General features: G+C 37.5%; 1 pseudogene; it reads left to right on the top strand.

Moving 5' to 3' along the window:
- The first annotated feature begins 1,445 nt into the window (after positions 1-1,445).
- Positions 1,446-12,928, top strand: part of LOC129025732 (heat shock transcription factor, Y-linked-like) — a 42,315-nt pseudogene continuing 30,832 nt past the window's right edge.

Below are 12,928 nucleotides of genomic sequence, written 5' to 3'. Positions count from 1 at the left end.
CTGTGGTGGGTGGGGGGACTTAAGAGTTAATTTTTTTTAAAAGGTTTCACTTCTATTTACAAAACTATTACCTATTAAATTGTTATACATAATAATTAGTCTAAGAGAAAAAAGGGATTTCTTAAATTAAAAAAAAAAAAAACACTAAAAAATCTAAGCCACCAAATCTTGCCAGATTTTTTTTTCTTTCTGTTTTTAAAGTTGTCAGAGATGCTTTGCTTTTAAGTCATATAGCTGACTTGTTGACCATCTGTGTATAGTTCTGTTGCTTCTTCAAATACTGTACCTAATAACCTTCCAAAATTGTTTTTAAGTAAATTTCTTAAATTGTAGTAGTAAACAAAATGAAGACAATATTAAACAATACTGAAGTTTATCACAGGATATAAAATTTTCAACAATTATTCCTTCTCTTCTTCTTCTTTTTTCTTTTTTTTTTTTTTGAGACAGGATCTCATTCTTTTTCCCAGCCTGGAGTACAGAATTGCCATCATCGCTCACTGCATCCTCTAGCTGCAAAGATCAACTGATCCTCCACATTGGACTCAGCTATCATCTCTGCCTAACTTTTTGTATTTTTTGGTGGAGACAAAGCTTTGCCATGTTGCCTGGACATGTCTCAAATGCCTGGACTCAAGTGATCTGCCTGCCTTGGCCTCAAAAAGTGCTGAGAGTATAGGCATTAATAAAATGTTTCTGTTAGGGTTAGATAAAAATTAGTCTTGAAAACTGGCTAGCCATATGTAGAAAGCTAAAACTGGATATCTTCCTTACACCTTATAGAAAAATTAATTCAAGATGGATTAAAGACTTAAACGTTAGACCTAAAACCATAAAAACCCTAGAAGAAAACCTAGGTATTACCATTCAGGACATAGCCATCGCCAAGGACTTCATGTGTAAAACACCAAAAGCAATGGCATTAAAAGCCAAAATTGAAAAATGGGACCTAATTAAACTAAAGAGCTTCTGCACAGCAAAAGAAACTACCATCAGATTGATCAGGAAACCCACAGACTGGGAGAAAATTTTTACAACCTGCTCATCTGACAAAGGGCTAATATCAAGAATCTACAATGAACTCAAACAAATTTACAAGAAAAAAACAAACAAACCCCATCAAAAAGTGGGTGGAGGATATGAACAGACACTTCTCAAAAGAAGACATTTATGCAGCCAAAAGACACATGAAAAAATGCTCATCATCACTGGCCATCAGAGAAATGCAAATCAAAACCACAATGAGATACCATCTCACACCAGTTAGAATGGCAATCATTAAAAAGTCAGGAAACAACAGGTACTGGAGAGGATGTGCTTTAGATTGCATTTAGAATGATGCTTTAGATTGCCTTACCTGCATAGGCCTTCTGAAGGTGCGTTTGAAGCTTCAGTCTTGAAAACCATACAGGCTGGAAAAGTATCTAAAGAACTATTTATTTGAGATGGCACATGTTTCTTCAGAAACTCAAGTTATTTCTCCCAGAGATGAATGAACTGATTCAGAAGCCTCCACTAGATGGCTACTGTGTAAACACACATTCCTTCGGGACTCAGACTTAAGGTCAATGATTGAAGAAAATGCTGTTCAGGCTTTTTCACAAGAATCCTTGTTAAAATGGCCATGTGACACAGTTTGTGTTTCTGAGCCAGATAAAGATAATGATTTTTTTTCTCTGATTTTCCCCAGGAAATATCAGAAAATATTTGAGAGTGACCAGTTCAAGTCTATTCTATGTGATGAGAATGGAACTTGCCTAGTGATTAATGAAGAACTCATCAAGAAAGAAATTTTGGATAGAAAGACTCCTTACGGAATATTTCAAGCTGACAGAATCAAAAGTTTTGCTTGACAGCTCAGCCTTTATGGATTTAGTAAAATTTGACAGAATTTTCAAAGATCTGCCTTTGTAGCCACCTTTCTGGCAGAAGAGAATGAATCCATTGTCTTAAGCAAGATATTTAACATATTTCAGTTACCACTTTATATAGAGTATATATGTAATTTTACTTTCTACCTCAGTAAATATGTTAATACACGCAGTAAGACCAGATCTTGAAAATTATATAAAATACTAAGGTAAAAATTTTTTAATTCTTTGAAATTATTGAGTTCAGCTTGAGCATTAACCTTCCAGCATTTTAAGAAATTTTGCTAACAACTTTGAATCTTACCAGTGAAATCAAAATAAATGTACCAAAGCCACTTAATGCAATGTCACTATTAATATATAAAATGTTTTCACTTGAGGGCTTAGCAACTTTAGTGCTTTTTTCCCAAAAGCACATTCTTGAAAATAGTAAACCATGTTCATGAATTTTTTGATGATATTAAGTTTGTGTGATGAAACAGAAATCTGATATTTTAAGTGTTTGTTATTGTCACTTGTCTCAACAAATTGCAACAGATCAGCATGCTATTTTAAATCAGTTGACCTCTATTCATATGCACTCTCATAGCACCTGCATCCAAGCAAGTGGCCACATTGTGAATTTCATTACAACCACAACTTCTCAATACCACAACATATCTCCCTTGCAAAACTGTTTTCTGGGGCTGATAGTGGAACCATATGCTCTTCCAACAAGATATCCTGTGATATTAGTCAACGAGGCTCCACATCCTAACCTGCTACCAGTAGGCAAACAATGGTTGCAAAGGCCTACGATACCTGATACATCAGCTGTCACCCATTCGAGGCCAGATCTTCAACCATCACAACTGGACAAATATCACCCTAATTACAAATGATCTTCCATTAAAACAGTATCAGATTATGCATGACAACAGAGACTAACATTTACATAGACCAAAAAAACCCTAAAAATATCTGCAATTATCTTACTGAAAAATAAAACTGCATGTCAACTTATATGTTTGCTTTTTCTTTATTTCTCAAAGTATAGTTAAAAGTAAAATGGTGTTTTCTTTCAGTGTCAGGCTATTGTACTACTTCCTATAAAAATATATGTGGGCTTTTTGATTATTTGTAAGGAAATTTGATGTGCTCCTTTGTAAGTTAAGTAATTTAGTTCTTTAAAGAAGAAAAAATAATAAAGTCTTTGGGTCCACTTGCTGCTGAAACAACACGGTACCACTACCTGGGTAATTTGTAAAAAGGCTTATTTTGCTCATGGCTCTTGAGGTGGGGAAGTCCAATGGGCTGCATCTCATGAGATCTTCTTTCTATGTTACAACATGGCAGGTTGACCTTACATGGTGAAGGGCATGAGATGAACAGAAAATCGGGACCAAACTCATCCTTCATCAAAGCTCACTCACAAAATAACTAATTTGTTCTCCAGATAATACCATCAATTTAGTCACGATGTTACACACACGGCTAATCAACTCTCAAAAGTCCTACCTCCCAACATTGTCACAATGAACACAGAAATTCAATGTGAAATTTGGAGGGGACATACAAAACCATGACAGCAGGCAAGGGAAAGGAAACAACTGGAGTTAGGAAAAAGTAGTAAGTGACTTCTCAGGTAGTCTGGCACAAATCAAATAGGGCATAAATTTGGGCGGCACAAAGGGAATAGATACTCACATAAATGCACACAGACACACACACAGAGAACATCTAGAGAAAGGTTAACACACACTATATACTTCAGTATTTTCTCAGTTACATTTCCTCAGTTCTTTGAAACTTAGATTTTAGTTGGCAAAGATTTTCTTCTTTGCAATCCATATGTAATGAGCTCAGTGTCCATGATCACAATAATTTGTGTCATCACTTGAATAATAATGTTTACATCATATTATGCTCATGGATTTCTTCACTGTCAGCACATGGTGGAATTTTACAGCTGGCATTAACAAAACATCATTTAAATCTTATATCAAAGCTTTCCAACATGCTTGTGACTTTCATTACCTCCTGCTAGAGTCCACCATTCATGTTTTCTAATGCACATTTCCTTACTTTTTTTTTTTTTCTCTGAGAACATCTCCCTGTGTTACCCCAGATGGAGAGCAGTGGCATTATTTCAGCTCACTGCAAACTCAACCTCTGGGTTCAAGCAAATCTTGTGCCTCAACCTTTTGAGCAGGTAAAATTATATATGCCCACCATGCTGGGCTAATTTTTATATTTTTAGTAGAAATGGGGTTTCAACATTGTGGCCAGGATGGTCTTGAACTCCTGGCTGCATGTGATCCACCCACCATGGCCCCTAAAAGTGCTGAGATTACAAGCTTGAGCCACCAAACCCCACCTCTAATGCAGATTTTCATCACATTGGTTTCATGCTCCATACAAAGTCAGAGTTAATTGCTTTTGTCAGGATTTAATACCTTTTGGATTCTGAGTCCAGATCCTCAGCATGGCTAAATAAATCGCTTTCAGACCTGTTATTTGTTTTCCTTTCAGCTTCATGTCCTTCTCTTTCACCACAGTGAGAGATTCAGACAGCTCCACTTTCAGACATGCCCTTTTCCATCTGGCAACTTGAGTCCCATTTATTTCTTGGAGATAAAAATGTCTCCCCCATTTGCCTACTTAAGACTCCTACAACACAGACATCACTCCTTCCAGGAGTTGCTTCTTATCTATCATATTAGTTTTCTTGTCTGTCTGTCTTGGACACCCAGAAATGATGTAACACAGTACCTAATACATATATGTGTGTGTGTGTATGTATACACATATGTATGTGAATTAGTCAATATTGACTGGGACATACGAATATAACATCTATTTTCATTGTCAAAATGAACATTCTTGGTGTTGTGGCATTACTTTTTATTCTTTTTTCCTCACCACAACTTTTTCTAAAAGGGTAGGTCACAGTATCATTCATTAGAGATGCAATAATTTTGACTTATGGGGACTAGCATCACTGGTTATCACTTCAACTATCACACTTTCTTTTTATGTCTAGTTATGATTTTTCCATGCTTCATCTAAAACTTCTTTTTCATCTTCTGCTTTGATTGGTAGGTCCTTGCCTGAAAGAACTAGCTGTCTCCTTACCACTCTTTCCTTTATGTGCAGTAGCAATTCCCAGTGGCAAAGGGATATTTGGGAGCCCCTTGTGGCCTATTGAAAAAATTCAAATATCCCAAAATAAAAACTTAAAGAAGCTATTTTTGAAACTGACTTTGTATGCATGGATTCATTTGATAGAGTTCAACTTTTCTTTTGATTCAGCAGGTTGGAAACACTCTAATTGTAGAATCTGCAGTGGGACATTTGGGAGCCCACAGAGGCCTATGGGGAAAAACTTAATATCCCCATGTAAAAACTAGAAAGAAACTATCTGTGAAACTGGTTTGTGATGATGTGTGGATTCATCTCACAGAGTTAAACCTTTTCTTTGATCCAACAGTTTGGAAAACTTTTGGAGAATCTGCGAAGAGACATTTGGGAGTCCTATGAGGCCTATAATGAACTACAGAATATCCACAAACAAAAACTAGAAAGAAGCCATCTGTGAAATGCCTTTGTGATGTGTGGATTCATCTCACAGAGGTAAAACTTTCTTTTCATTCAGCAGTTGGGAAGCACTTTTTTAACAGAATCTGTGAAGGGACATTTTGTAGCTCATGAGGTCTATGGTGAAAAACAAGATATCCCTGGATGAAAACTGGAAAGAAGCTATCTGTGAAACTGATTTGGGATGTGTAAATTCATCTTACAGAATTAAACCTCCCTGTTGGTTCAGCAGGTTGTAAACACTCTTTTTGGAGAATCTGCAAAGGGACATTTGGGAGCCCATTGATGTCTTTTGAAAAGAAAAGAATATCCCCAAATGAAAACTAAAAAGAAGCTATCTGTGAAACTATTTGGTGATGTGTGGATTAATCTCATAGAGTTAAACTGTTCTTTCAATCTAGCAGGCTGAAAACACTCTTTTTGTAGAATCTGTGAAGCGACATTTGGGAGTCTTTTGAGGCCTATGAAGAAAAACTGAATATTCCCGGATAAAAGTTAGAAAGACGGTATCTTTGAAACTATTTTTTGATGTTTGGATTCATCTCACAGAGTTAAACCTTTCTTTGATTCAGCAGGTTGAAAACATTCTTTTTGAAGAATCTGTGAAGGTACATTTTGGTGTCCATTGAAACCTATGGAGGAAAATGTGATATCCCAAGATAAAAACTAGAAAGAAACTATCTCTGAAACTACTTTGTGATGTGTGGATTCATCTCACAGAATTAAACCTTTCTTTTGATTCAGCAGTTAAAAAACACTGTATTTGGAGAAGCTGTGATGGGACATTTGGGAGCCAATTGAGGCCTAGGGTAAAAACAGAATATCCCCGTATCAAAATTGAAAAGAAGCTATGTATCAAACTGTATTGTGATGTGTGGATTCATCTCACAGAGGTAAACCTTCCTTTTAATTCAGCAGGTTGAACACACTCCTTCAGGAGATCTGTGATGGGATATTTGGGAACCCTTTGAGGCTTAAAGGAAATAATCAAATATCTGCAGATATAAGCTAGAAAATGTCTACCTATGAAATTGCTTTATGATGTGTGGATACATCTCACAGTGTTAAATTTCGCTTTGATTCAGTAGGTGGGAAACATTCCTTTTGGAGAATCTGCAAAGGAACATTTTGAGGCCAATGGGGAAAAACAGAATATCCCCAGGAAAAAACTAGAAAGAAGCTATCTGAAACTGCTTTGTGATGTCTGGATTCATCTCACAGAGTTAAACAATTCCTTTGATTTGGCAGGTTGGACACACTCTTTTTGGAAAATTTCCAAAGGGACATTTGGAAGCCCATTGAGGCCAATGGGGAAGACCAGAATATCTGCAGGTAAAAACTAGAAAGAAGTTATCTGTGAAACAGCTTTATGATGTGTGGATTCATCTCACAGAGTGAAACATTTCTTTTGATTCAGGAGATTGGACACAGTCTTTCTGAAGAATATGCAAAGAGACATTTCACAGGCCATTGAGACCTATGGGGAAAAAGAGAATATACCTGGGTAAAAACTAGAAAGAAGCTCTCTGTGGAACTGCCTTGTTCTACAGATGAGAAGTGGATTCATCTCTCAGAGTGAAACATTTCTTTTGATACAGTAGTTTGGAAACACTCTTTTTGGAGAATCTGCAAAAGAGCATTTGGGACACTTTTGAGGCCTAAGGGAAAAAACTGAATATCCTCAAGTAAAAACTAGAAAGAAGGTATCTGTAAAACTGCTTTGTGAGGTGTGGATACATCTCACAGAGTTTAAACCTTTCCTTTGATGCAGCAGGTTGGAAGCACTCTTTTTGGAGATTCTGATAAGGGACATTTAAGAGACCTTTGAGGCCCATGCAGAAAAAAACCACATATCCTTAGGTAAAAACTAGAAAGAAAGTATCTGTGAAACTGCTTTGTTTTGTGTGGATTCATTTCACAGAGTTAAACATTTCTTTTGATTCAGCAGGTTGGAAACACTCTTTCTGGAGAATCTGCAAAAAGACTTTTGGGAGCCCATTGAGACCCATAACGAAAATGCCAATTTTTCCCCATACCTAGAAATAATATATCTGTGAAACTGCTTTGTGATGTGTGGAGTCATCTCATAGAGTTAGACGTTTCTTTTGATTCAGCATGCTGGAAAAACTTTTTTTTGGAGAATGTGTAAAGGAAAATTTTGGAATCCCAGTGAGGCCCATGGGGAAAAAACAAATATACTGAGGTAAAAACTAGAAAGAAGATATTGGTATAACTGATTTGTGATGTATGCTTCATTTCACAGTTTTAAACATTTCTTTTGATTCAGCAAGTTGGAAATACTCTTTTTGAGGATCTGAGTAGAGACATTTGGGAACCTATTGAAGATTATGGGGAAAAGATCAATATCCCCAGGTAAAAACTAGAAAAAAGCTATCAAGAACCTGCTTTGTGATGTGTGGATTCATCTCACAGAGATAAAATTTCTATTGATTCAGCATGTAAAAAGTACTCTTTCTGGAGGATCTACAATGGAACATTTTGGAGACCATTGAATCATATGGGGTAAAACTGAATATCCCCAGGTAAATACTAGGAAGAAGTTATGTGTAAAACTACTTTGTGATGTGTGGACTCACCTAACAGAAGTAAAATTGCCTTTCTATTCAGCAGATTGGAAACACTCTTTTTGGAATATCTGCTTAGGGACATTTGGGGCCCCATTGAGGTCTTGAGGAAAAACAGAATATCACAGATAAAAATTGGAAAGAAGATGTATGAGAAATGGCTTCATGATGTGTGGATTCATGTCACAGAGTTAAACCTTTCTTTTGATTCAGCAGGTTGGAAAGACTCTTTTTGGAGAATCTAGGAAGGGATATTTGGGAGCTCATTGAGGCCCATGGGAAAAAATCAAATATCCCCAGAAAGTCTAAGGAATGTATCTGTAAAACTGCTTTGTGATGTGTGGAGTCATCTAACAGAGTTACAACTTTCTTTTGATTCAGCAGGCTGGAAAAACTCTTTTTGGGGAATCTGTAAAGTTAAATTTAGGAGACTAGGGGACCATGTGGAAAACGGAATGTACCCAGGTAGAAACTAAAAGCAAGCTGTCTGTCAAACAGCCCAGAGTTAAAACTTTCTTTTGATTCAGCAGGTTGGAAACACGCTTTTTGGAGGATCTGTGAAGGGACATTTGGAAGGTCATTGAGGCCAGTGGGGTAAAATGCAATATGCTGTGATTCAAAACTGGAAAGAAGCTATCTGTGAAACTGCTTTGTGGCTTGCAGATTCTTCTCACAGAGTTAATACTTTCTTTTGATTCGACAGGTTGAAAACACTTTTTTTTTTTGGAAAGTCTGTGAAGGGACATTTTAGATCCCATAAAAGATCATGGGGAAAGTCAGAATATTCTCAGGTAAAAACTTGAAAGAATCTATGTGTGAAACTGCTTTGTGATTTGTGGATTCATCTCAGAATTAATCCTTTCTTTTGATTAAGCAAGTTAGAAAATCTCAGCCAGGTGGGGTGGCTCATGCCTCTGATCTCAGGACTTTGGGAGGCTGAGGTGGGTGCATCACAAGGTCAGGAGTTTGAGACTGTCCTGGCTAACATGGTGAAACCCCATCTCTATTAAAAATACAAAAAAATTATCCAGGCATGGTGGTGGGTGCCTTAGTCCCAGCTACTTGGGTGGCTGAGGCAGGAGAACAGTGTGTACCTGGGTGGTGGAGCTTGCAGTGACTGGGAAATTGGAATACTTCACTCCCAACTGGGTGACAGAACAAGACTCCACCTCCAAAAAAAAAGAAAAGAAAAAGAAAATCTCTTTTTGGAGTATATGCAAAGGGATATTTGGGAGACCACTGAGGCCCATATGGAAAAACTTAATATCTCCAGGTAAAGACAAGAAAAAAGCTGTCTGTGAAACTCCTTTGTGATGGGTAGATTCATCTCAAAGAGTTAAATGTTTTTTTTGATTCAGCAGGATGGAAACACTCTTTTTTAGAGATTCTGCTAAGGGATATTTGTGAACCCATTGAAACTTATGGGAAAACTAAATATTCCCAGGTAAAAACTAGAAAGAAGGTATCTGTGAAACTGCTTTGTTGTATGTGGATCCATCTCTTAGAGATAAACCTCTTTTTTGACACAGCAGGTTAAAACACTCTTTGTGGAGGATCTGCAAATGGACGTTTTGAAGCCCATTGAGGACAATGTGAAAAACCAAATATTGCCAGGTAAAATCTAGAAAGAAGCTATCTGTAAAAATACTTTGTGGTTTGTTGCTTCTTATCAGAATTAGATGTTTTCTTTGATTCAACATGTTGGAAACAATCTTTTTGGAAAATTTGCAAAGGCACATTTGGTAGCCCATTGAGACATACAGGGAAAAACCCAATATCCCCAGGTAAAAACTAGAAAAAAACTTTCTATGAAACTGGTTTATGATGTGTGGATTCATCTTTCTGAATTAAACCTTTCTTTTGATTCAGCAGGTTGGGAACACTCTTTTTGGAGAAACTGTGAAGGGATTTTTGGGAACCCATTGACGTCCATTTGGAGAAACTGAATTTTCACAGGTAAAAACTAGAAAGAATCTGTGTAACAGCTTTGTGATGTGTGGATTCATCTCACAGAGTTAAATCTTTCTTTGGATTCAGCAGATTAAAAGCACTCTTTTTGGAGAATCTATGAAGGGATTTTTGAGAGCCCATTAAGGCCTATTGGGTAAAAAACTAGTATCCTTAGGTAAAAACTAGAAAGAACCTATCTGTGAAACTGCTTTTGTCACGTGTGGATTCATCTCACCGAGTTAAACCTTTCTTTGGATTCAGCAGGTTAAAAACACTCTTTTTGGAGAATCTGCATGGGATATTTGGGAGTCCATTCAGGCCCATGTGGAAAAACCCAATATCCCCAGCAAAACATTAGAAAGAAAGTGTCTGTGAAATTGCTTTGTGATGTGTGGATTCACCTCACAAAGTTAAACCTTTCTTTTGATTTATCTGGTTGGAAATGTGGGAAAGAGAGTTTCTGGGGTGCCACTTGTGCTGGTCTCCTCTGTATGGGACACACATTGAAAGCCATAGGTGGCCTCTGAGGAAAAAAGTCTCTTTATTGCCTTTGGGATTTTATGCCCCATGAGCATAAACACTCAGCAGCATTCCACAGTTTTCTCAGGGTGATAATACTCCATTGAAGCAGTGGAGTATAGTCAAACATCTTGGCTTCCCCTAAAACCTGCTACCACCTGCTTCAGTCCCAATAAGTTAAAAGTCTTAAGTAGTTTAGACACACGCCTCTCCTCAAGAAAATTCACATAAATCACTACTGCTATAAATCTTATGGAATGATTCACAAGCTCTCCTTCACTGATTAATCCTTTACCTCATTCCTTCCTCCCCTTTCCATCTGCTGTAAGAACAAAGAGCTTATATACAAATAAATTGGGTGGAGCCTGAGAACTTTGGGCTGTGAGCAAGCCGTCAATGCTCCAGCCCCTTAGACCCACCTTTTAAACACTTATGCTGTCTCTTTCTAATTCCTTTTTTCTCCACCAGAGTCGGGGTACCTGCTAGGTGGTGTGGGATTGGTTTCCCCAACATCTGGCACCCAACACGGGTCTCCCTATAATCTCTACAAATAATCCAGTGAAGATATGTCAGAGCATGGAAAGTGGAGCATGACTGACAAAGGACATCCATGTAAGTTTTCACTTCAGGCTCTATGGAGAATTCAATGGTAACTGCAGGAAAATATGGGTCAGGCTGAAAGTAAGTTTGCTAATTACTTAAGGCTGGTGCTGCAGTCATTGTGCTGCAGTGGGGCAATTGTGAGTATCCGAAACCTCACATCTTTGTTCCATCTCATAGAAGAGTATTCTCCTTGGTTCCTGGAATATGGAAAAAAAGAATGTAAAAGATTGGTATAAGGTCAGATCAGACTCAAAATGAGCACAACAAGAGAGCCACAATATTCCTTTCTTCTCTTGGTCTGTGTCATTGGCAATTAAAAGAGCACTAAAGTGCTTCCTCACTGAAGTGGAAGGAGTAGGAGTTTCAGGATGACATAGAAAATTGTAATAATCAGAAGTCTGATGATCAGCAAAGTGAACCATTACGGTCTAGGCTTAAAAAGGGGGAGAAATGGGAAACTATATATGCTAACTTCCTAAAACTTATGAAAGGAACAGTTCCACCTACTGCAGAAACAGTGCCACCTACTGTGCCTTTAGGGGAACGCCTGGAATGGCCACCCCTGCCTCAGCCTTATGAATTTCTGGAAAGGGAGACTGAGATGTGGCTTCCCACTCCCGTTTCATGCCCCACCATTAACTATGGTGAAGGAAAGCTTCAGGCTTACCCAACAGTGAATTACAGTGAGGGAATAACCCAAGCTTGTACTCCTGATAATTATGGTAAAGGAATGTTGTGAGCCACCCCAAATACTAATGATGGCTCAGGGATAATGCAGGCATCCATTCTCCCAACAGGATAAATGGGGTATTTGGATGTTTGGCAGTTTTCATTAAATATTTTGCCAGCTGAGAAGTCCAGAGAACATGATGAAGCAGAGTGGGAGCTATTTTATTTTAAAATATTAAAAGACTTAAAGCAAGCAATTGGACAATATGGACCAAATTCTCCTTATGTTCATTCCTTATTACAATCTGTGGCTTATAACCAACATTTAATACTTATAGATTAGGAGTCATTAACCTGATCCACACTGTTCTCTCAATTTCTGTAATTTAAAACCTGTCAGATGGATCAAGCAATAAATCAGACATGCAGAAATGCTCAAGCCTAACCTTCCATTAATATCACATGTGATCAGTTGCTTGGAATTGGACATACATGAAGTACTGAAAATCAAGCAATGATAATGGGTGTTGAAACTGGTCATCAGCTCAGAACTATATGTCTAAGAACCAGGCAAAAAAATTCATGACCTTGGTACTATTTACCCATATTTTAACTCAGTTCAATAGGCTTCAAGGGAGCCTTATCCAGATTTTGTCACCCATTTGCACGACACGATTCAAAAGGCCATTTTGGATTACTATGCCAGGAAAGTGATCTGTGAAGGAACATTTTGGAGCCCATTGAAATCTATGGGGAAAAACCATATATTCACAAGTAAAAAATAGAAAGAAGCTATCTATGAAACTGTTTTCTGATGTGTGGATTCATCTTACAGATATAAAACTTTCTTTTCATTCAGCAGGTTGAAAACACTCTTTTTGGAGAATCTGCAATGAAACATCTGAGGCACATTGAGGCCTAAGAGGGAAAACTGAATATCTCCGGATAAAAACTAGAAAGTAGCTATCTGTGAAACTGCTTTTTGATATAGAGATTCATCTTACACGTTAAAACTGTCTTTTGATGGAGAAGTTAGAAACATTATTTTTGGAGAATCTGTATGAAGACATTTGAGAGGCCATTGAGGCCTATGGAAAAAGAACCAAATGTCTTCAGATAAAAACTGGAATCTCTCTGTGAAACTACTTTCTGATG

This window comes from Pongo pygmaeus, chromosome Y (assembly GCF_028885625.2).
Source record: "Pongo pygmaeus isolate AG05252 chromosome Y, NHGRI_mPonPyg2-v2.0_pri, whole genome shotgun sequence".
In the NCBI taxonomy this organism is placed as follows: Eukaryota; Metazoa; Chordata; class Mammalia; order Primates; family Hominidae; genus Pongo; species Pongo pygmaeus.
Note: the sequence above shows the minus strand (reverse complement) of the source record. Positions and strands in the feature narration are given on the sequence as shown.